The sequence below is a fragment of the Triticum aestivum genome, chromosome 5D, assembly GCF_018294505.1.
Source record: "Triticum aestivum cultivar Chinese Spring chromosome 5D, IWGSC CS RefSeq v2.1, whole genome shotgun sequence".
NCBI lineage: Eukaryota > Viridiplantae > Streptophyta > Magnoliopsida > Poales > Poaceae > Triticum > Triticum aestivum.
In genome coordinates, this window is record NC_057808.1 from 483,628,028 (window position 1) to 483,654,061 (window position 26,034).

The window sequence follows — 26,034 nt, forward strand, 5'->3', positions numbered from 1 at the left end:
GACCACCTTTAGTCGACAAATGCAATGTTCCATGTCGCCATAAATGGAAGATATTATCGGCACAACACAACTATCTGACCCCAAGCTCGACTGCATCACGGCATCTTGTTTGCCATCCAAAATTAAAAATTTCGGATGGCTCCTACATCTTGATCGACTCAGCACTCGTTAAAAAATGCCACACAAAAGCCTTTGACCTACCGCTACGTGTCCAATGTGCATGGCCCATGACAAGGATCGACTCCACCTCTTCATTCTTTATCCTGCTTTTGCTAGGATATGAAGGGAAGATACAGCGACGGTGCTCACGGGCTCGCCTGCTCACGCTAGGTGTGCCAATCGAGCACGGCCGAGTGGAAGCATGCATTCAATGCCATACGTACGGCGGAACAGGCGTATACGGTGAACTCGGTGGTACATATAATGATTCCATCACGACGTGGTAACACCTGTGTCCGTTTGAACATGACGGTACACGCCGTCGGCCCGACATTTGCGCACCGGCACGATAGATAGACTGATATGCATACGTAGCGTGTTGGATCCTTGCCTGCATCCCTCCTCCACCTACCGCACCGCCCGGGCGCGACCAGATATGGCAAAAAAAAAAACACTAAGATGCTACGCCGAGAAGAAAAGAGAAACGGTTGTAATACCTGCTGTCGGAGACAGCTTTGATTCCCTTGGAGAAGCATACGACTACTTCAATCTCTATTCTTGGGAAATTGGCTTGGGAGTTCGATACGGGAAAAGCTGATTAAATGTGGAGAGAACAAAATGTATGCAAGAAATAGTTTGTGGCTGCCTCGGTTAGTGATTCTTCTCAATTCCAGCCTGAACGTACTCTTTCACTGTTTCTCATATACACAAAAACCCTCACATGCTGTTGGTTGGACCAAACAAATGCAGGGGATACCAAAAACCCTCACAAGAATCATGTACCAGCAAGCTGCCCCATGCATCTATTGGTTCGGCATTACATGAGGCTTCTTTTCGACAGGGAAGCAGCTGAGAACTATGAGGAAAGGCGTACTAAGATATGTGTATTTGCTTGTGTGTGCGTCATGGACATTACATATGTAACTGAATTTTCGCAGTATTATCATCCTATGTCGGAGTGATCACCGACATTTTCGTTTGCACTTGTCCATTAAAAAAACGAAATGAACTTTGCATTCAGTGGTTAGTTAGAACCAAGAAATTCAGTTCAGTTTCCTTTTGAGCGTGTTGCATGGACAATGGTTTCATCTGTACAGCTGGGCAAGTGGCAGCTGTCCTTGAATGTGAGTGCAAACTTAAATAGGTGTCAAACGTGCCCTGCTCGCGTGTGCCCCGGGCGGGAATCCATCGAGTACGTACTTAACAAGCAGGTTGCATGTCTCTGGACAGATCACACCAGTCGTCTCCCCCATATCCCATCTAGAGCCAGCAAGTGAAGATGTCTGCCCCTGCTTCCACCGGCAGCTCTGTGGTCCATTCGTCCTCCGCTCATCTTCACCAGCTAAGCTAGGGTTCCTCTGTTTCGATTTGGTGATTGATTGAGCGAGCCGCTGGGGTTTGTCTGACACGATGGAGTAAATAGCATAAAACTACCACTTTTCGTGCTAGGGTTTCAAAAAACCATCACTTTTTTGTTCGTGACTGATACCTACCACTTTTCTCGTCGGCTGTCTCAAAAAACCCAAATCGCCCGTTGCTAGCGTTTTAAACCGTTTTCTGACGGTCCGGGCCCGCCTGTCAGGCCACGTCAGCGCCGCGCGTGACGGAGAGGCCGTTAACGGCCGTTACTCGGACCGACCGGTGCGGTCGGACCGCACCCGCTCGCTCGCTGTCGGCAACATCTCTCTCTCGCTCCTCCTTTCCCCCGTGCTCTCTGTCTCTCCCGACGATGGCGGCGGCGAAGAAGAAGGACGACGGCGAGCCTGGGGCGACAGCCAGCTGCGAGGGCGGTGCTCACTCCGAGGTCAACAAGTGGCTAGGCAGCGCAAGTTTCCCGACCCAGCGCTCGTCCGGGCCACCGACGCAGGAGGTCCAGATCTCACCGGCGTTCCGCGCGGCCAGGGCAGTGGCCAAATGCATCCACGCGGATCCAGAAGGCGGGCATCAGTGGGCCTCCTCACTTGGTGGCGTGGAGTAAGTTATGAATTGTTTTAATTATTTTTCTTAGTTTATTTATGAATTAGGGTTAGGATTTGTTTCTTAGATTGTTAATGAATTAGTTTCTTTGGTATATTATTATGTATACATTGTAAGCAATATATGAATTAGGGTTTAGGTTTGGATGATATGTTGTGCAAGTGAAACTGTTGCATACTTTTTAACTTGAAAATCTGAAGAAATCTGAATGTGTTGTTTCTTTTTTTGCATAGTTTGGATGATGAAGTATGGGAATTGAGGCTGCATTTTCAGGGTAGAGACAACATGGAAAGGAAGTTTTCCTTATCAGAAATGAATTACCTGTTATTGTTAGCACTTATTGAACTTGAGGGCTATGGGTTGGATGCCTATCTGTCATATGTTAAGGATGAGGGTAAGGGGCTGGAGGGGATTGAGGTTTTGGACAGTGATGAGAAGGTGGAGGAGATGCTAGATTTGTTTGCTGAGAAGAAAATATTGAACATAACAGTGAGAGAGGCTAGTGACCCAAATCCAGCAGATGCAAACATGGACCACACCTTGCTTGAAGAGCAGATTCCAATTAGTTAAGTTGGTGATCCCATTGTTTATAGTGTTTCCCAAGAAGGTGTCCTTTTCCCTGTCTCAAATTCTTCACAGCCCCCACTTGTGCCTGTTGATCCATATTTTAACACACAACAGAGCTGTAATTTCAACAAGGGAAAAGAGGCAGTGGAAATTGAAGGCATTGAAGCAGAAGATCAAGATGAAGATGAGTTGGACAAATCCTTTTCAGATTTTGAGTTTTTCAGGGGTGATTACAGAGGGAAGAAAATTTTATACAAGTCTTGGGCTAGGGGAGAAGATGAAGGTGGTGAAGGAACAAGTCAGCACTAAAGGGAAGAGGAAGAGATGGCTGAGCATTATTTTGGGGGTGCTTCTGAACCCTCAGAGTTTTGGCAGGAGCCAAATGGTTCTGAAGAAGATGATGAAGAAGAAGCTTCAGATCATGTGAAAACTGTGGCACAGAAGATACCTGTGAGGAAACAAGGCCCAACAAGCAGATCACACAGTGAGCCAGATCACATAAAGTTTGAAGATTTCGTGCCAGAAGCTGATGAGTTCTGCTTTCCAGGTGATGAAGGCATTTCTGATGAAGAAGATGATGCACCTAGGTTGCCTTGTGGCAGGAAGAGACAATTGAAGAAGAAGAAGGAGAGAATATGGTATGATTCCTCTAGGCCTGATGCACATGAACAGTTTAGGATTCATTTGTGCTTTCTGAATGTGGTAGAGTTCAGAGAAGCATTGAGAAACTACCATGTTAGGACACTTAGGAACTTTGAGTACCATAGGAATGATCCAAGTAGGATCATAGCCTGGTGCTCAGATAGAAAGCATGGTTGTGAGTTTTATATTACTGCTTCTAAGATTGCCCATGAGTCAACCTTTAGCATCAAGAAGATGAATCTTGATCACACATGTGGAGCAAGTGGAGAGAACACAAAGGTTACCATGAAGTGGATTGCAAAGGCTGTTGAGGATACTGTAAGATCCAATCCTGGTGCAGGTGTTGAGACTATACTGAGTTATACAAAAAAGAAATTTGGAGTACATGTTCCAAAAAGTTTGGCCTACAGGGCAAGGAGGAAAGCAGTTGATGTTGTGCAAGGGGATCACAAGACACAATACTGCAGGTTAAGAGACTATCTGCAGTGTGTTTTGGACACAAACCCTGGTAGTAGGTGTGTTGTGACAACAAAGGAATTTGAACTCCACCCAGCACCTATCCCAAGGTTTCATTACATGTTTTATTGTCTGTTTGCTTGTAAGGAGGGGTTCCTAAATGGTTGCAGGCCTTTCATAGGTAAATCTAGTCTGTATAGTGCTTAAATAGGGATTGCATTAAATGTTGCTGCTTACTAATGGCTTAAAATGCAGGTCTTGATGGATGCTTCATCAAACTAAGCACTGGGCAGCAAATCCTGGCAGCAACAGGGAGGGATGGCAACAACAACATCTTCCCTATTGCATTTGGTGTTGTTGACAAGGAGGAGACAGATAGTTGGACTTGGTTTCTTACACAGTTAAGGACAGTAATTGGTAGTGGCAACAAGTTTGGGCCCTACACAATTATGTCAGACAGGCAAAAGGTACAACTACTCTTCATGATTTAACTGCTTTTCCTTGCACTATGTATTGCTTTTCCTTTCTCTACTTACTTCACTAGTTATTAATACAAAATCAATGAACATGGTCTGCTCAATGCAATAGAGGATGTATTTCCTGATTCCCCTCAAAGATTTTGTTTAAGACACATATATGCCAACTTCCAATCAGCTGGGTTTAGAGGGGATGAATTGAAAAAACATCTAGGCCAGGCTGCATATTCTTTCACTAAGCATGGGCATGATCTGGGCATGGAAGCATTGAAGAAAGAGAGTGAGGAGGCATGGAAGTGGTTGTCCAACATACTAGTCCATACTTGGGCCAGGCATAGAATGGATACTATATGCAAGACAGACCTTGTTGTAAACAATCTTAGTGAAGTTTTCAACAGGATTATTCTGGATGTTAGGAACAAGCCCATAAGGACAATGCTTGAAGGAATTAGGACAAAACTCATGATCAAGTTTCAGAAGATTAGGGAGAAGACAGAGACATGTAGGTGGGATATCACACCCACTTACTCTGAGATATTGGAGGAGGCCAAGAAGTGGGCAAAATACTGTGATGCATATATGGCTGGACCAGGCATTTGGCAAGTTACAAGTAGTTCAGAAAAGACCTACTGTGTAAACCTAAACAACTGGACTTGTGACTGCAGGAGGTGGGATATCACAGCTGTTCCATGTAGTCATGCTATAGCAGCAATGCAGAAGGTGAAGCTACACCCTGAGGATTTTGTCCATGAGTTCTTCAAGAAGCCCCTCTATTGTGAAACCTACAAGCATATTATATACCCTGTTCCAGGCCCTGATTGTTGGCCACACACCGTGGGGGATGACATATCTCCTCCAGTATTCAAAGAAAAGAAGGGTAAAAAGCAGACAGCTAGGAGGAAAGGACATTTTGAGGTGCCTGCCAAGAAGGATACATCAAGAATTGGGACAGTGACCTGTAGCAATTGCAACATGCAAGGTCACAGATATACCACATGTGGTGTTCCACTGAAACCCAAACTGCAGATGAGAAAGAATAATCACTAGGTATACTTATTGATAAAGAAACTTCTGTTTCATAGGCTAGGTGGTTTAATTATAATTTGCTTTATTAAATGTGCAGGAGAATAGGTCAGACTACTCTTCATCTACCAGAGCTTCTACAGGTGTGGTTGCACCCCCACCCCCACCCCCACCACCACCATCAGCACCATCAGCACCAGCCATAGCTAGGAAGAGGCCTGCAACAGCCACAACTACTCCAGGACCAGCAAAGAGGAACAAGGGAGCTGCTTCTGCTACTCCAGCACCTGCCACATCAGCACCAGCCATAGCTAGGAAGAGGCCTGCAACAGCCACAACTACTCCAGGACCAGCAAAGAGGAACAAGGGAGCTGCTTCTGCTACTCCAGCACCTGCCACATCAGCACCTGCCAAGAAGACCAAAGCAACCAAGAAGACAGGGGCTCCTAGCACATCTTCACCAGCCAAGAACACAAGGTCATCCATTGCTTCTCCAGCAAAGAACACAAGAGCATCAACAGCTAGCAGAGGGTACACAGTTTTCAATGCTCCAAGGCAAGCTGCCAACTCTGAGATGGAGATTGGGTCCAAGAGGGTTAGGAAGCCAACTGGAAAGTGGAAGGCATATTTCACAGGTAGTGGTAACTACTGAAGATTCCAACATTTGAGAAAGTTGTCTTGTTGTATGAGTGCTGAAACCTAAGTGTTTGCATTCTTAAACCTATGTATTTGCTTGCTGAAACTTGAGTGTTAGCATTATGAAACCTATGTATTTGCTTCCTGAAACCTGAGTGTTTGCATTTATGAAACCTATGTATTTGCTTGCTGAAACCTAAGTGGTTGCATTATGAAACCTGAGTGTTTGTGACTTCTGGGTAGATTCAGACAACACTGATGCAAACATTGATTCATTTATTCAAACATTCATAGATTCCACCATCCAAACATTCTTTCATACAAAGAGTTGTACAGAAATGGAAGGGATACATAGCTCAGACTCTCATTCATTCTTAAAAAAACTACTAGCAACAACTCTCAATCGCAACGATCGAAGAAACGACACCACTTTGCTCTGGTAGAAGGGTGAGGAGCGAGTACTGCCTGTCTCCTAGCCCACCTGATGATCTTCCCTGAGCTCGTGCGCCTGCCGCCAGGGACAAGAACTGTGAACTCATCTGAGTTGCACTTCTCCAAGATCTTCTCTGCCAGCCTCCTCTTGAACTCCAGCTCCCACTCCACTGCCTGCACTGCAGGGCGAGCCCTTTGCCTCCTCACATCCACTGCCTGCACTGCCTCCTCTTCCTCATCTGTCACCTCCCCAAGCTCTGGATCCATCTAGGGTTTCTAGAGGTGGGGTGTGGCGGCTGTGTTCTGGAGGGAGGAGGGTGGGTGGAGTAGGCTATTTATGAGCAGTGGAGGGTGGGTGGAGTAGGCCTAGGTTTGTAAATATAACTGGGCCACAAAGCCCAGGTACAAAGCACTAATAAACATAACTACCTTTTAAACATAAAAAAACACATAGCATACTCCAGCAGTGCTTATCACTGACTCCATAACATAGCAGAAGAGGTTCAAATACAGGCAGAACAGTCATTACAACTTAGTTCATAACTTAGCATTAAAGGTTCTAGCAGCATAACTACAGTTCTTAACATTGGCATAGACATAGACTAGATTAGCTTCACATTCCCCAAAATGTACACCCCATATCTTCACATCAGATTGTTAGGCCACATACTTATAAAGGCCTTGGATGTACTTCACCATCTGCAGAACACACTTCATGAATCAAGGATGGCCTTGATTTTCTCAAGTTTCTCCTTGCTTGCATGCCCATCACTCAGCAGCTCATTCACCACATGCTCAAGCTTGGCCTTCTCTATCTTAAGCATATCTCTCTCCTGTTCAACCTCCTTCTTTGCCTTCCTGGTATTCTTGATAATGTCAGCTTGACTCTGTAAAATGCACCTTTGTTCCTTGGCAAGTTTGAGCTTCTCCATCTGAACCTCCAACCTAGCACTCTCTTCTACCTCTTTCTTCTTCTTCTCAAATTCTTCCTCCTCAACTGCCTTCTGGTTATCCATGTGGCCTACCCTACCATCCTGCCAATCAAACATCTTGGATACATCTTGGACTAGCTTTGTGTACTCAATGCACAGCTTGTCATTTTCAGTCTTAAGCTTGGCCAAATGCTTCTCATACTTCTGCTTATCAACTACCCTGCCACAATTCTGTTCATGGTACATGTCCCACAACCTGGACAAGCAATTCTGAAGAATTGGATGCCAGGGCTTGTCAACCCACTCAGTAACACCACAGTTAACACCTTCACTCTGCATTTGGAAATTGAAATATACATCACTAAGTGCACTCAAATTCATAACAACAAATCATATCAGACTAAGAAACTAAAGGTGAGGCTTAAGTAAACTGAATATGTTGTTTAATATAACTCAAACTATAACTGAAACCCAACCTGCTTGTACAAGTACATTCACAGATATATGCTTCCTATACATAAGCATTTTTGATAGTAACCATATCCCTCAATACCTTAATACAAGGCATATTGCAGTTCATCTTAAATAATACAGTGTAGGTTCAGAAGAGCAACTTGTCAACATAATACTGTGTGGGTTCAGAACAGCAACTTGTCATCCTTGTAAATACATGTGTGGGTTCAGAAGAAAATGATTCCAATTAAGGTACTATACCTGCTGCACTGGACAACCATAGAAACGCCTTCCAGTTAAGGTTCCTTCAAATGCCACACACTTAATTGGCCTCATGTGGTGCATCATGCAGGTGGGTTCAGAAAGCTCCAGCTGGCCACAGAAAAGAGGCTCCACGATGGTGTCAGGGGTCTCCTGCATGAACACATCAACAAAATCACCTTAGCTCACAGAACCAGACATAGATCACAAATTAATTCCCCAATACAGCAAGAACCCTAACCCAAACCCTAGTTTTCAAGCATACATAGACATAGGTCAAACAGCAACCATAACCCTGCCTACTAAATAACAGTAACCAAAGCTTACCCTAGCTCACCAAGATGAACACTAACCTAATCTAGCTCCTAGACGAACCCTAACCCTAGCTCAGCAGATCGAAAAACTTACCCAAAGAGCCATGTCCATGCTTGTGATGTTGCACTCATCCTCTGAGCTTGTATCCCCGTCATTCCAGGAAGGCATGGCGGCCGTGGAGCTTCCACAGCGCAAGTCGCCGCCGGCGTCGAAGAGCAGAGAGGAGAGGAGCGAGAGAGTGAGAGTGAGAGCAGAGGAATGAGTGCGGGCAGGGGAGCACAGTGAGAGGGAGGGAGACCACTTAATGAGCGCACGGGCGGGTGCGGTCCGACCGCACCGGTCGGTCCGAGTAACGGTCGTTACCGGCCTCTCCGTCACGCGCGGCGATGATGTGGCCTGACAGGCGGGCCCGGACCGTCAGAAAACGGTTTAAAACGCTAGCAACGGGCGATTTGGGTTTTTGAGACAGCCGACGAGAAAAGTGGTAGGTATCAGTCACGAACAAAAAAGTGGTGGTTTTTTGAAACCCTAGCACGAAAAGTGGTAGTTTTATGCTATTTACTCGACACGATGTGGGGATCGACTCGAGTTAAATGGATCGACTTAGGGTCCCGCAGACGCACTTCATGTAGTTGGTGGGCCGACGCCAGCCCCCCTCCAACCGGATCCCACCGTTTTTCATGCCGTTTGTTCCTACGGCCCATGTTAGTACAGTGTTGTAACGCCGTCGCTAGTCCCGCACGGCCGTCTACACACACACCGTACAACCGTCGGGCCTCCGTCCAACTGTACGCATTAACTATCTCCCATGAGCGCCCTGGAATACCGCGTCGATCGCATATCCCGCGACGAGTGGACGACCCAAGATACCGTGAGCAGGCGTGCTCGTCCGCGCCAGTACATAAATTTCCTGCCGAGCCTTTTGTCAATCAATCCTCCCACCCCACGTCCCACCTCTCCACCTATTTCCCTTTATGCGCCCCTCCCCGTACGTTGATTTGTTACACAAGCAACCAGTTTGGCAAGTCAAGATTCAATCACCATAGATTAATTTCCTTTTTACAACCTATTCCATGAATCACACCGTAATCACTGGGCGGGATCAACGAGACCACGGGATATACCAAAAGAACTGCAAGGCCGAGGAGCAGAGAAGTGTACGCTTGCAAGGAAGACGTCGGGCGAGATCAATGAGGCCACAAGACAATGAGATCCGCAAAGCCGAGGACCAGGTCGTGCGCCACCGCAGGGACATGATCGCCGGCGCCTGTCCCTGGTACCCCTGCCTGCAAGGAGGACGCGATGCTCCAGGCCCTCGAAATCGAGATGGCTCCCCTCCCTTTCCTGACGCCTCCAGGTCCGAGAAATTGTCCCGCGTGCTAGTATTTTAGTTCTCCAGATCTGAAGCCCCAAGTGTGAGCCATGTCGAATTGTCGATGACACAACACATTGATGGTAGCCGATATGGTTTCGACCCACAAAGGAAATGGCGCTTGTGAGGGTAGCAACCAAGGTGCTTCGGGCCAGCGAGCAGGACGCCGAGATCCTCGTCTCCAAATTCCCCAAGGTGAAGCGCGTCTCCTTCTCTCTCCTCTGCAATCTCCAGATAATTAAATTAAGGCGCTTCTGATTTCTAACGTGATTTATCCTAATCTCTATTATGGTAACAGCATATCAGAACCTAGCAAATATCATCGCTGGCCTCAGGAATAATGCCGTCCAGTATCTTACCAAAAATCCCAGCTCCTAGCTGCTCATTGCATTGCCATGTTTATGAACCAGGAGGCACTGAAGCAGCCCACGTGTAGCACGTGGTAATCCTTATCTCTTGTTCAGTTCTTCTATTTGAGATTTAGGAATCAACCATGGATGGATTTATTCCCGGCTCTGCCCTGAGACCTGCTGCTCTCCATGGCGTGTGTTGTGTTTTTTTTTATGCTCAAGTGGATATGCTATATGTATTTGACTATTCAGGTCACCACAGGCTCTTACACACACTGATTCTATTTCTTGCATACATGTTGGTGATCCCTCTCATTGGCTCACTTCAGTGTCTTGTTTAAATGTGTGCAGTGCAAACAATCTAGAGTTGGAAAATAATGCTTTGGTATATTACCAAATAAATGTGTGCATCTATTAAATAGATAGATGCATTTGGACGACGTATACGATGCATTGGAGTAATGAACTACTTCCTTCTCCATTCATTTAAATGCATCTTCTTATTAAGCTTTTTAGTGCGACATTGCTTATCTCATTTGGAAGAATTTCCAACGGCTCAACCAAAGCGAGTACTAGGAATGGTGTGCTTTCTGCTATATCACGGCCTGGAGCTCAGCGTCGGTGCCCCAGGGTCCAGAGTAAGCAGTGAGCTCTCGCCGCGGCCGGGCACGGTGCTCCGTTGATTGGCGCACATCCGCCCAACGGCCATTTGGGGCCAGCTAGCCCGGTGGCAGTGGTTGACTGCATGACCGAGGATGGCCCGATGGGTGGGCTGAAGGAAGGAGAAGACTTGGGGATATTTTTTAGACTGACATGTGGGTCTAATATGTCATAACGCCTAACATGCCGGTCAACTGTAACGAAGTTGACAATTGTGTCATCAACATTGACAAGTGGGCCATCCTTGTCATAATCAGGTTTAATTTTGCCTAATGAGTCATTATAGCTTTTTGCAAAAAAAAGTAGTCATAGATTGATAGTTTTTAGGATGAATTTCTAAAGTAGTAGTTTTTCCGAATGGACCATCGCATTGTGGTAGTTTTCTGTTAAATACTCTAAATTTCATGCCACCTAATATGTTAGATATTATTAACACTAAACCACCAAATGTGTACGTCCCCGTTGCAATGCACGTGCATCTGCAGTGCCACTCCTGGGGCATGCCTCTCCGGCGACATTGCCGGCGTACACAACATACCTTACTACACGGGGATTTCATCTCTGAACTAAATATTACGTCAGAACTGAATATTACGTCCGAAGACTGAAACATCCAGAAAGCTTATTGATTATTCATTGATGGTCTTTCTCTACTACACGAGGAAGGTAAGTGTCTTTTATGTGCTTCTTTTTCCATTTCAATGTACCGTTGTGTTATTTCGGTTGAAAAATTAAAGTTTCTACATATTTTCATGGTTTATGAAAATTAGCTGAGATCCGTTGTTTTATTCCTACTTATTGAGGAAATTTCTGTGAAGCTAAAGTTGGTGTTGTTCATCCTTTTTTCTACAATTTAGTACTCTTGACATAGTTCCTAAAATTTATCATTTCAAACGATCAGTGTAGTAGTGCAGGCTAACAAAACCATATTTTCTACAGGCCTGAGGTAGACAAACATAACAACTGATGAAAGAAGAACATATTTGTACCTTGTTGCCCGCTGACTATAAACAGAAGAACATTGAAACACTCGTTACTGCATTATATATTTTAGTTGCAATAGTATTTGATTTTGCATGAAGAAATATGTTGAGTGTTTCTTCATTCAGTTTTATGTGCCAATTAGGCATGGACGATGACGGCCATGATCCCATCATCGCAAGCTCACTGGTAGGAGACACACATCTCATCCAGTGGAAAAGCACGCTCTGAAAAATCCCTAACCCTCCATGGAGCCATTGCCAGGGTGACGAGATCAACGCCACCCACCATCACCACTGAGTTGTAGACGGCGTGTCGTGGTGCTCCCTGGCTCTTCCCGCCTCTTGAGAGATCACATGGCATTCTGGCACAGTTTTTGGCCAAGGCTGGAAGCCAAGAACACTTCTTAATTTTGATCATGGACGTGACATTGTGATCGGCGGTGTGTGGTGCGCTGCAGAGATTTCTTGCCTGGCGTATAATAATGCATGTTCAATGCGGTAGCCTCTTCAGAGGCAGACCACCATAGCTATTCAAAATAGCTACAATAAAATTGTGACATAGGTGGTTAGTGGGAGAAGGAACTTGAGAACCAGCCAATTCTGCTGCAGGGGCTGTGTGTAGAAGATAGTACTAGCAAGCATAGAAGTCACCCTGGAAAAGTGTGCATATATTGTTGTACTAGAGATCCATTCCTATATTTCACTGATATGCATGGTTGAATTGTAGTATGTGTGATACATGAGAATAATGTAATATGAAGTGAAACATGGTGGATAGGGCTTCGTGAATGAGCTGGCGGAGAAGATGTCAGTGGTGGAAGCGGACATGTTATAGAAGATGTTGCGGGCGGTACCGGAGGAAATTGCCAAATGGGGTTCCTCCGAGCCGACAAGAAGGATGCTGCAGCGGCACATATTGGGTTCCATTTCCATCCAGAGAAGAACTTATGAACAGTATGTGCGCTATCCATTCATTCTTTCGTTTGATCCTTCCTTATTCCCCTCAACTCAGATTCTTTTTCTTTTGCAATTACGCATGGTTTTTATGGATCAATAAATTTAGGGACATTAATGGCAGTGAGAATATCATATATCCATAAACTTCACATTGTTGTTTTTCAGCAGAATATGATGTTTGTCTCTTTTTCATATGGACTGCAATATGGTCGATGGTAGCTTGCTGAATAGGTTAAGTGAGACCCAAGACATAATTTCATTCCGAGAGTTTGACTTGCTAAATAGGTTAAAAGCCTACTGCAAAATAAATTAGACGCGGACTTTATAAGGGTTACATGTATGCAATTTACATGGGTCTATCTAATGTTAGAGTTTCATGCCTCTAATTATTTGTATTTATGTATTCTAGCTATGGATACCAGTAGCATTAGTTCTTTTAAAGGACTGCATTTATAAACTTTACAATTTAGATAATGTATATGAAAATATCAAGTAATTATAAATGCCATTTATGATCACAAACGATCTTACCGGATGATTGTTTTCATGGCCTTCAAAGAAGAGATATCCTAGAAGTTGAGTGCAGTTGGAGGGGCCTCAGTCCCTTTTGAGCCAAGAAAAGTAGATGGGGCTTGTCCAAGCTATGAATAGTAGATGGGAAAGTGTTGAAATATTTTGTGTTTTCATGGTTTCTAAATGGTAGGAGGTATGTGTAGTAACCTGTACGGTTTCAAGTGCCTAGTTTCATGTGTAAAAGTTTGCTAGGGAATTCTGATTGTAGAATCTTGGAATAAGGGAACAAAATCCTACATGTGTAGTATATTTAATTAATGGATAATAGCAACAGATATGCTTTCATGAGATGACTAATCTTAAGCATAGAAGGGCATCCATGTGCCACCTATCATTTGTAATGCACAATAAAGAGTTCTATGTTTTTGTGTTTTGTGCATTAGATCTGATCCTATATGTTACCGAATTACATAGTAAGTGAAGTGGATCTCAATATTTTTGTATGTTATCAGCTATCTTTTCTATACATGTGAAATTCGATATGCAATCAGTAACAACTAACCTGCAATGAGTAGGAAGGCATAGTAACGTAATGAATAACCCAATATCGAATACTGATAATAATATCGACAAAGGCCCGTGGCAACGCATGGGCACTCTACTAGTGTAATAAGAAACACACTCTCTGATCTCTCTCTATGGTCAAACCGTCTTAAAAAAACCTGAAGTTAAAGCTCACGCTGGCTTGTGATGCAACTTTCTTTCCTCTCAATGGCCTTGTGCTTGCGATATTGCTTTGAAGTATATTCAGGTGGGGATCATTTCCTCGCCGGTGAAAGTTTTAAATAAAAATAAAGTAAAATTGGCCATATGTTGCCGTAGCAATTTTGCGACGAAACAAGGGGAAAGAAAATGTTGCATAATACCTAAGTAAGAAAAGAAGGGGAAACAGTGAACGCTCAGAAAAAATCCATGGCCTGCAGATAAGAGACTTGATCTATCTCGTGGAAGAAGACGTCCTTGACACGGCCACTTTCCAGGCTGCCGATCCTCTTGACGACGACGGGTGCCTCCTTAATTCCAATGTCGAGCCGGAAGAGCACGCGAGAGCACGCGGACATGATCAATGAGCCGCTTCTTTGCCCGAACCCCTCGAGGTCAAAGGGTGTGTGCGTGAGATCGCTCCTCAAATGTAAGAATCCCGCTTGCCTCAAGATCTCGCTTGCCCCGATCACCAGCCGCCGGTTCCATGTCGCCGCCGAACCAGAGGAGCTTAACGTCCACACCGATATCCCAAGGGTCTCCGTGACGAGCAAGCTCAGCTGGCCACGCACCGAGGCCAGGAGGACGTGCTTCTCGCTGTGATGGCATCGCAGCATCCTGGAGGCGAAGCCCGGCGGGAGGTCCATCACCGTGGCCTCCGCCGCGTCGACGTCCAGAGCGAGGTAGTGTTTCCAGCGGCCCTCACGGATGATCCAGTAGACGGTGCGGCCGATGATGGCCGGGCGTGCGCAGGTGCTTATCGGGTGCCAGGTGACGGATGCCTCGCGGACGGCGCCCCATCTGCCGTGTTTGGACGAGAAGATCTGGAATCGCATGCTTTCGTCGGCGACGAGCACTTCGAATGAGCCGCCGACGTCGCCGACGCTGAGCAGGACGCGATGGTAGACGTCGGGCACGGCGGCGAGAGGTAGCTCGGTGACCTGGCCCGTGAGCGTGTTGCAGACGTGCAGGTCGACCTCGGGCGAATCGCACCAGCGGAGGAACAGAGCATCTCGGGCGGCCACGGGCTTGAACCGCTGATGGGGACGGATGCTGACGGCGTCCCGGAGGGCGCGACGCCGGGTTGGTTCGCCGGTACGAACGACGCCGTGGGCGGTACTGGTGGTGTCGTCGCTGCTATCGTCGCCGTAGTATTTCAGGTACGAGACGCCGACGAGGAGGGCGGGGTCGAACTCGATGCCAGCCGCTGCTTGGAGCGCGAGGCGGCGGCGGAAGGCCGCGTGGAGGATGGCGCGGCGGAGGGTCCTGCCGGTTGCGGCGCAGCGGACGATAGTTTTCACGTCGGAGCGGGCGACGATCTCGAGCACGAGATCGATTGAGAGCGTCTCCCTCGCCGACGCCGGTGCCGGCGGCGTGCGAGTGCAAACAGTACGTTGGCGTCTTTTGATCGGCATGGTCAGCACGTCGACTCCAACAGACCAACGATTTGCCCAACTCCCTCCGGTGCATGGAAGGAAGGCGGTCGCTAAAGTCGGGGCGGTTACTTGTTGACCAGATTGCATGCAGGCCTAAATACGTGCAGTACGGACTGCCGCAACTAACTCTAAAGCCGGCCGGCCCGTGCGCAATTAAACCAGGAAATCTAATGTTGTACAGCTTGTACACCACTAGTAATAATGCACCTGCAATGCATGTTTATATTAGGGACCCGGCTACCGAGCGCCGCTGCGCTGGTTCGTTGATTCGAGCGCACCCTCCCTCACAGAACGGTCAAAACTGCTCCGCGTGATGCGCGCGTTGCTAGCAGTCACAATCAGCACCCTCACCCGTCATGCATGCATCCATCCACATCCATCCATCAGGCACCGGCTAAGCCATTTAGTACGTGTGTATGGCAAAGTAGCTGCTCAATGATGCCTAGCACACGTGTGTGCTAACTTGCTTCTTTGCTACGTTTTCTTACACACCTGCAACTGCTTGTGCTGCCTAGCTTGTTGTGTCATCGCCGGTCGCCAAACCCTTATCAACAGATTCGTTCGCCTGCTGCCTAGTGTACCGTGCTGAACGCCCCCTCGCCGAATGATCCGTCTGGTCACCTAGCGTATCGCTCATTGGCACCGTTGCCTGGGAGCCAGGCCGACCAATCTAATGGCCCCGATGCCAGACTACGTCCCTGGTGTCCCTCCTTTTTGAGGCGTATGCTGGATCGTGTCCCTCACAACCTCCTCTACGATGAATCGATGATCACTACAGCACACTACCCATACCTCTTGCGACAACCACCACTACTACCTGAAAATAAAGTGAACATCGCCCCTCGGAACCACGGCATCACTCTGTTGCGCACCGCGTCGTCACCTGGCCCTCGTCTATATCAAGCAAGTTCATAGGAAATGGGGATTAGCAACCACTTGTACGTCATACGAGTACATCTTCTACTACATCATATCACAACTCTTCATCGGTCTGGACCATAGAGGTAACTATTGCGACCTTCTCATCGTACTAGTCGTTGACCGCGCCACTGGCAAGGTCAGATAACGCTATCACATACCGGAGTCACTATAAACGTCCCTCATGAGTATACCTACTTGGGTCAAGACCACATCACTCGCCCAGGACGGGGATAATTCAGTACTAAGTTACTTTTAGTTGAGTTTCTTTGAGTTGTTGACACAAACCTATTTGAAAGGTATCTAAAACCTTTAAATATTGGTCGAAATATGGTCCTGGTGATGCTTCTGTTCATGAGCATTGGGCAACTCGATAGATGCATTTAGGCAATTTTATGGTTGATTGTGGGCAACTATGTTATCTTTCATGTACAGTGCATAAGAAAGGGATCCAAACAGTGTAGGGAAAACTCTGGCATCTTTCTCTGAAATTCTTAACGCATCTTTATGACACAAACCTAATTGAAAGGTATCTAAAACCTTTAGATATTGGTCAAAATATAGTCCTGGTGATGCTCCCGTTCATGAGGATTGGGCATCTCGATACATGATTTCAGGAAATTATATGGTTGATTTTGGGCAACTATATTATCTTTCATGTACGGTGCATAAGAAAGGGATCCAAATAGTGTAGGGCAAACTCTGGTATCTTTCTCTGAAATTCTTAACGCATTTATATGACACAACCCTAATTGAAAGGTATCTAAAACCTTTAGATATTGGTCGAAATATGGTCCTGGTGATGCTCCCGTTCATGAGGATTGGGCATCTCGATACATGATTTTAGGCAATTGTATGGTTGATTTTGGGCAACTATATTATCTTTCATGTACGGTGCATAAGAAAGCGACCCAAACAATGTAGGAAAAACTCTGGTATCTTTCTCTGAAATTAGGTTTGTGCCCGCCCGAACCGCGCACCCCACCTAGTCCCCTTCTCCCCTCCTTTTTCTTGGCTACCAACGCCAGGTACCAAATCCCCCAGCATGTCGTCCTTCTTCTGCTCCTCCCACCTAACAGTTCCAGAATCCTCTCTCCTTTCGATCTAAAAAGCTTGGCAATCATGACGCTTTGAACAGGTCATCTTTCTCCCGTCCTCAAATGCACCAATCAAATTATAGCAAAAAACAGCTGACTGAAACATGCACACCCCTCTCCATCCCCTCCCGCTCCTTCGCTTTTCACTTCTTTTAATGACCGGGGATACTTGAACGGCCCAAAAACAGGTTGATGATCAGCAAAAACTTGGTTTGTCTCCTTTCACACATAGATAAGCTATTGGGCAAAAAACACATTTTCCTGTAAGAACTTCAAAAAAACGACCAAAAAGCTAGGCAACTATGTGTTGAAAGTATAGAGCCTTAAAACAGTTCATGCTATGGACCATAGATCATGTTGTTTTCAAAAGAGTAAAATCACACGAGGCAAACATACCTGTGATTTTCAGGCAACTCATAATAAAATTTGAAGCAATTACTATCAGACATGTAAAACAGGTCTGCTCACATATAAGTTCCTTGCAGTAAAAATTATCATGCATCCCCCCTATGCAAAAGTAAACAAAACATGCAACAACTTTGCCTGTGATTTCAGGCAACTCATGATAAAATTTGAAGCAACTAGTGTCACATGTTAAAAAAGGGTTTGCTACCCCTATAAGGTCCTTGCAGTAATATCAGGCAACCCTTTGTGTGCAAAAAAGTAAACAACCGCAAGAACAGCAAAGATGATGGTATTTATAGGGATGGTACACATATGTAGGTGCATTATATACACAAGTAAAAATGAAAAAAACACGGTTGGATAATATCAAAAGTGTACTAGCCATGTGCCCCTTCTCCCAACAAAGACATACTGGTTTTAAGCAACTATCTTGTGTGCTATAAGCAGCTTTGTCCATGCAAAAAATGTAGAAATCTTGTTCAGTGCAAATACAATAAAACTTTGTCCACACAAAATTAGGAACTGTTTTTGTTACAGAAAAAATATGCAGATTTAAAAAAAAATGTTTATGTCCTACTACTTAAAATGAAGCAACTTCCTCCCAGTTTCGTTGGTGCCTATGATCCCAATGATGTGATTTAGCGGGCAAGTTTGTGGAGTTTTCCAATAACTCCACTGTTTTCAACACATAGTAGTTGGTCTATTCTAACATAGGTTGAAATTCACCAAACTTTTTTTAGAGCAATTCTGGGCACTATGAAGGCAACTTTAGTGCTATAGAAAAACTGTTGTTTGGCCTTGTATGACTACCTATCGGTGTGGATTCCTTCTAAGTTGGGTACGATGACTACCAGATTGACAACTTTCATCTCTAAGTTATCTACCATAAGGCCAACTCCAACGCGGATCATCAACTTGTCCCCAAATGTCTGGGCCGACATGTCCGGACACCTTTAGTCATAAATCATTGGTCACCTAATTTTTCTGGACAGGTTTGTGCGTCCGATATGCCCCAAACTAAATAACGAGGAGGTGTTCTACGGGACCCTTGACGTCCCTAATAAAGTGCATGTATGCGCGGTGGATCATGCTGTTTTCAAAAGAGTAAAACAAAAAGACAACTTCACTTGTGATTTCAAGCAACCCACATTAAAATTTGAAGCAACTACTATCAGACGTGTAAAAAAGGTCTGTTGCCCCATATGAGTTCCTTGCAGTAAAAAATAGCATGTATCCCCTGTGGAAATGTAAAAAGGAAACTGATGTGGGCACTTAAGACGCCCTAACAATGTTGGAGAACGTAGTAATTTCAAAAAAATTCTACGCACACGCAAGATCATGGTGATGCATAGCAACGAGAGGGGAGAGTGTTGTCTACGTACCCTCGTAGACCGATAGCGGAAGCGTTAACACAACGCGGTTGATGTAGTCGTACGTCTTCACGATCCGACCGATCAAGTACCGAACGTACGGCACCTCCGAGTTCAGCACACGTTCAGCTCGATGACGTCCCTCGAACTCCGATCCAGCCGAGTGTTGAGGGAGAGTTTCGTCAGCACGACGGCGTGGTGACGATGATGATGTTCTACCGACGCAGGGCTTCGCCTAAGCTCCGCTACGATATTATCGAGGTGTAATATGGTGGAGGGGGGCACCGCACACGGCTAAAAGATCGTTGATCAATTGTGTGTATAGAGGTGCCCCCTGCCCCCGTATATAAAGGAGCAAGGGAGAGGCCGCCGGCCTAGGAGGTAGAGGCGCGCCAGGAGGAGTCCTACTCCTACCGGGAGTAGGACTCCCCCCTTTCCATGTTGGACTAGGAGTGGAAGGGGGAAGAGGTGGAGGGGAGGAAGGAAGGGGGGGCGCCGCCCCCCTCTCCTTGTCCTATTCGGACTGGGGGGGAAGGGGGGCGCGGCCCTGCCCTGGCCTCCTCTCCTCTCTTCCACCTAGGCCCACTAAGGCCCATTAAGTTACCGGGGGGGGGTCCGGTAACCTCCCGGTACTCCGGAAAAATCCCGATTTCACCCGGAACACTTCCGATGTCCAAACATAGGCTTTCAATATATCAATCTTTATGTCTCGACCATTTCGAGACTCCTCGTCATGTCCGTGATCACATCCGGGACTCCGAACAACCTTCGGTACATAAAAACATATAAACTCATAATATAACTGTCATCGTAACGTTAAGCGTGTGGACCCTACTGGTTCGAGAACTATGTAGACATGACCGAGACACCTCTCCGGTCAATAACCAATAGCGGAACCTGGATGCTCATATTGGTTCCCACATATTCTACGAAGATCTTTATCGGTCAGACCGCATAACAACATACGTTGTTCCCTTTGTCATCGGTATGTTACTTGCCCGAGATTCGATCGTCGGTATCTCGATACCTAGTTCAATCTCGTTACCGGCAAGCCTCTTTACTCGTTCCGTAATACATCATCCCGCAACTAACTCATTAGTTACAATGCTTGCAAGGCTTATAGTGATGTGTATTACTGAGTGGGCCCATAGATACCTCTCCGACAATCGGAGTGACAAATCCTAATCTCGAAATACGCCAACCCAACAAGTACCTTTGGAGACACCTGTAGAGCACCTTTATAATCACCCAGTTACGTTGTGACGTTTGGTAGCACACAAAGTGTTCCTCCGGTAAACGGGAGTTGCATAATCTCATAGTCATAGGAACATGTATAAGTCATGAAGAAAGCAATAGCAACATACTAAACGATCGAGTGCTAAGCTAACTGAATGGGTCAAGTCAATCACATCATTCTCCTAATGATGTGATCTCGTTAATCAAATGACAACCCATGTCAATGGCTGGGAAACTTAACCATCTTTGATCAACGAGCTAGTCAAGTAGAGGCATACTAGTGACACTCTGTTTGTCTATGTATTCACACATGTATTATGTTTCCGGTTAATACAATTCTAGCATGAATAATAAACATTTATCATGATATAAGGAAATAAATAATAACTTTTATTATTGCCTCTAGGGCATATTTCCTTCAAACAACACTTTCAAAACGTAGTAGTTGGTCTATTCTAACGTACGATGAAATTGGCCAAAAATAATTTAGAGCAATTCTGGGCACTACGAAGGCAACTTTAGTGCTATAGAAAAGCAACTCCTATTTTTCCTAGTATGACTACCTATCAGCGTGGATTCCTTCTAAGTTGGTTACCATGACTACCAAATTGACAAGTTTCATCTCTACCAGAAGGCCAACTCCAACGCGGATCATCAATTTGCCCCCAAATGTCTGGACCGACCTGTCAGACACCTTTAGTCATCCAACGATGGTCGCTTTATTTTTTTGGACATGTTTGTGCGTCTGAAATGCCCCAAAACTAATAGCGAGGAGGTGTTCTACGGTCCCGTTGACGTCCTTAATAAAATGCATGTACGATCGGTGGATCGTGCTGTTTTCAAAAGAGTAAAACCACATGAGACACCTTTACTTATGATTTCAAGCAACCCGCATTAAAATTTGAAGCAACTACTATCAGATGTGTAGAAAAGGTCTGTTGCCCCATATGAGTTCCTTGTAGTAAAAAATAGCATGTATCCCCTGTGCAAAAGTAAAAAGGAAATTGATGTGGGCACTTAAGACGCCCTAACAACACTTTCAAGACGTAGTGGTTGGTCTATTCTAACGTAGGATGAAAAACATTGTTTAGAACAATTCTGGGCGCTATGACGGCAACTTTAGTGCTATAGAAAAGCAACTTCTATTTTGCCTAGTATGACTACCTATCAGCGTGGATTCCTTCTATGTTGGTTAGCATGACTACCAAATTGACAAGTCATATCTCTAAGTTGTCTACCATAAGGCCAACTCCAACGCGGATCATCAACTTGTCCCCAAATGTCTGGACCGACCTGTCCGGACACCTATTCATTCAACGATCACTTAATTTTTATGGACAGGTCTATGCGTCCGCAATGCCCCAAACTGAATAACGAGGAGGTGTTCTCCGACCCCCTCGACGTCCGTAATAACATGCATGTATGGGCGGTGGATCGTGCTGTTTTCAAAAGAGTAAAACCACATGTGACAACTTTATTTACGATTTCAAGCAACCGGCATTAAAATTTGAAGCTACTACTATCAGAAATGTAAAAAAGGTCTGCTGCCCCATACGAATTCCTTGAAGTAAAAATTAGCATGCATCCCTTATACATAAGTAAAAGTCAAGTTTATTTCAAAAAGACTACTGAACTTTTTCAACTTTTGTATTTATTAAAAACAAAATCCAAATCCTGGGTGTAAATACACCCAGGAACCAGGAGCTATTTCCCACCAAATCAGTCACTAGTGTAACATGCATGGTCATGATCATGGTGCAGTTTAATACATCTGACCCTATTAGAATTTCTACTGCCCGATCAATTAATGTGTTGTGCTCATTCCGTGGATGGATGGATCCCTACGTGCGTCCTATTATAGAACACACAAGGGAGCAAGCTAGGTCCATATGAATTACCACCTGATGTTCAACAATGACTACGGAGGCCCCCTGGTTGCATAAGAAACTTTTACTGAGTGATTTAGGCAAGTACTATTAATATTGAGGCAACTTATTTCATTGAAAACTGCAACTTTGGTGTAAATTAACAATTTCGTTTCAGGAGAAACTGGTCAGAACAGAAGAAGGGGTCGACGGGCGACATTGCATATGCCAAGAGGGCAGAGATGGGTGCAGACCAGTCGGCGCAAGGGTAGAAGGCAAAGGCAGCGGCACTGGAAGATCACCTAGTGCCTCCTCGTTGGATTTGTTCAATCAGGAGTTTCATCGGTGTCCTCCGGCAGAGGTAGATCCTCGAGTTGACCTCGGGGTCGACGAGGAAGCGGGACGCGCCGCGACCCCTGCCCATGCAGCCGCGTCGAGAGGTCAGCTAACGAGAGGAAGGAGGAGGTAAAGGTCTCAGATCCGGCGCCGATGGGTGAGGATGAGGAGTTGAAGCACTGGTCGGGGTCGCTCTAGCATGGGACCTGGTCGAGCGCCATGGCGGAATCCACTGCGTGGGAGACGAAGGCCTAGACAGCTGCCGTCGAGCGGTGCTGCAGGGGGGACGGTGAACGGATCAGAGCCGCCGCGAGGGCGTCGGAGACGACTAGTGCGAAAGGAAAGGGGATTTTGGATTTTGCGGTCGGGACACGTGGGTTGCCTGCCGCCCGACCAGGTAGGACCTGCACGCTCGGGATCGCCTTGCGATGGAATCGTGCGGCAGATGTAGCGTGCGCTCGAGGCGACGAACCAGCGTAGCTGCGCGGTTCAGAATTCAGGTTATATTAGGTAGGATATTAGTTGCATGTTATATTAGGTAAGATATATCCGTTGCACGTTGGTATTTGGTAAGATTTCAATTACTTTTTCGCGGGAATGGTAGGATATTAATTACATGGCAGATTTCAAGAGATAGCGTTGAGTCAAAATGTGTTTATAACCAATGACAGTGGTGGGTAATTAAAGCGTTAAACGTGTTTGATGCTCAACATTGAAACGATTTGAACCGCTAGATAACATGATTTGACGGTCGAGATGATTTGGATCTGCTCATTTGGGTCTTTTTATATTGGTATAGATATAGATAATGCGTTTTCGAAGTGAGAAAATCTCATCACATAATAGAAGCCGAACACACAGTGAAACACGACAAACGGTGAGGGCTGACCCTGCCGCGGCACGATCCTACAGCTCAAAAGCAGCATCCACAGCAATACTCATAATCTCCTGTATCTGACATGACAAGCCATCTGAGTAACTTATATGTACTTGCAGGCACACAGCAACCATAAAATGCACCAAGACAAAGATACCGCATACACATGCACAAACATGTCAACTTAAATAAGGTAAACATTGGCTTCCGGCGCACCGGCCGAAGCTCGAGCCGGTCGCCCGCGAATCGTTCAATTGCGCCCCATCTATCGACTCTCGTTTAACCACAGCTACTCAATCTTATCTCTTTTCATCCTTATCTTTTTTGAGGAAGCCGTCAACCTCTTCTCCCGTTCCTCTCGTCTCTCTCGCCCATCTCCTCTCTGGCTCTCTCGCAGCTGGGCAGCCCCCAACCACCGCCTGCTGGGATGCCGGCCCGACCACCGCACTTGGCAGCCTCCGTGCCACGAGCACCTACTCCAAGCTCCTCTCCGTCTGGGCGGCTAGACCTCGATGTTGCTACAACCACAATCTCGTCGCCGGCGTGGGATGTGCTACAACCATGCCAGACGGTGATGCGACCGGCGTCGCGTGCTACTATGACTGAGACGACGTGGTACTACAACCGCCATGCACTCGTGCTGGAACCAGCAACATGCGGGGATGCTGGAACCGACGCCGGAAAAAGCTGCAACCTCGGCGTGCGCCCGTGCTAGAACTAGCACATGGTGATGCTTTTACCGACCATGTGGTCTGCTGGAACTAGCTATCTGGTGTGCTGGAACCGGCAACAAAAAATGATACAACCAGTGTCACCCAAAGCTTCAATCGAAGGCAAACAAAATTTTGGGGTGTTGGCACTGCGCAAACACGGAAGCTTCAACCCATGACGATAAAAGCTTCAACCGGCGACTAGAAAAGCTTCAACCGGTGACGAAAAAAGTTTCAATAATAGACGACGGAAGTTATGGATGACGACGAAAGCTGCAACTGTTGATGAAAAAAGCTACATCCGACAATTAAAAAAGCTTCAACCATTCATGTCTCAGCTTAACCCGTGACGGCGGCGATGACATTTTTGCTGCATCTGTCGTCGAGTTTTGCTACAACCGGCGTTGACATAAGCTGCAACCATTCATGACGATGACCCCGACCTGTGATGGCAGGCGACGATGTTTTGCTGCATCTGCTGTCGTTTTTCGCTTATGACCGGCGTTGATGATTGCTTCGACGGGGCTCGTCATGGGAGGTGGAGCTGCAAAAAAATTTGGAGCTGGAGCTGCAAGGCTACAAGACAAGTTCTTCCTACGGGGACAGATCAAGTACAACGACGGCCTCCAACGACAACCTTGGGTGTGGGCGCGGCGAGCCCCGGTGCTGCTAGCGGTCGGTGACGGGTCGTGCGCCGTGGTTTGCTACGACAGGCGAGCACCTGAGGTGTTACAAGCTGCAGGACACGAGGTACTTTTAAGGCGGCGTCTGCCATGCGCGTGGGAAGGAAGCTTCGCTGGGGGAGGTGGGGTATCGTTTTCAGACGGGGAAAAAGATAAGATCTGAACGGTGCGGATGGTGCCAATCCAACGGCTGCTAGGCGACCGGCCGAACGTTGGGCCGGTGCGCCGGCGCCTAGTGCTGCCCCTTAAATAATGCCATCCATTTTGAGGGGAAATTGATGCTTGATACAAATCCTTACACTCGAGGGCCCAACACCTTTCTTCTCTGAAAAAGAGGATTATCTCGGACCTCTGCATCGAGCGATGCACACAACCATCTTTATTGTATTATTCAACAAGGTCTTACAAGATAAATACATAGATCGCTCAACACCTTCTTAGTTGAGAGGAAGCAGTTATCCACATATTTTATTTAGTTTGTAACTGAAAGGGTTTTGATTTGTTTTCTTTTGTTTTAATCCTATAACTTTTGTATAATTGCATGTATGAAATTGTGGTGTCCTGAGTAGCTACAGTTTTTAAAGAGCAGATTTACACACATATATTTTTGGTGCAATTTGCAGTAGAAATATGAAACCAGTTAGTTTGCGAATTTTGAAGCCCGAAATACACATAAATTGTTCCATGCAATTTTGCGTTTACAAATATGCAAATCGCTAGTTTAGAATTTCTTTCTATACAAATTCGGGTTTAAAATTGTACAGTTGGGTAGTTTGCACTTTTTAAAACCCGAAAGCGCAAATAATTGATTCTGTGCAATTTTTTGGTTTAGAAAGAATTAAACCGATGAGCTATACAATGAAGCTATGGGGGAGAGTCATTGAGCAGCGCTTAAGAAGTATGACAAGCATGACCAAAAATCAGTTTGGTTTCATGCCTGGAAGGTCGATCATGAAAGCCATTTTCTTGGTACAACAACTCATGGATAGATACATGGAGCAAAAGAAGGACATGCATATGATGTTCATTGACTTAGAGAAGGCCTACGATAAGAAACCGCGGAATATCATGTGGTGGGGCTTGGAGAAACACAAAGTCCCAGCAAAGTACATTACCCTCATCAAAGGCATGTACGATAATGTTGTGAAAGTGTTCGAATAAGTGATGGCGACACT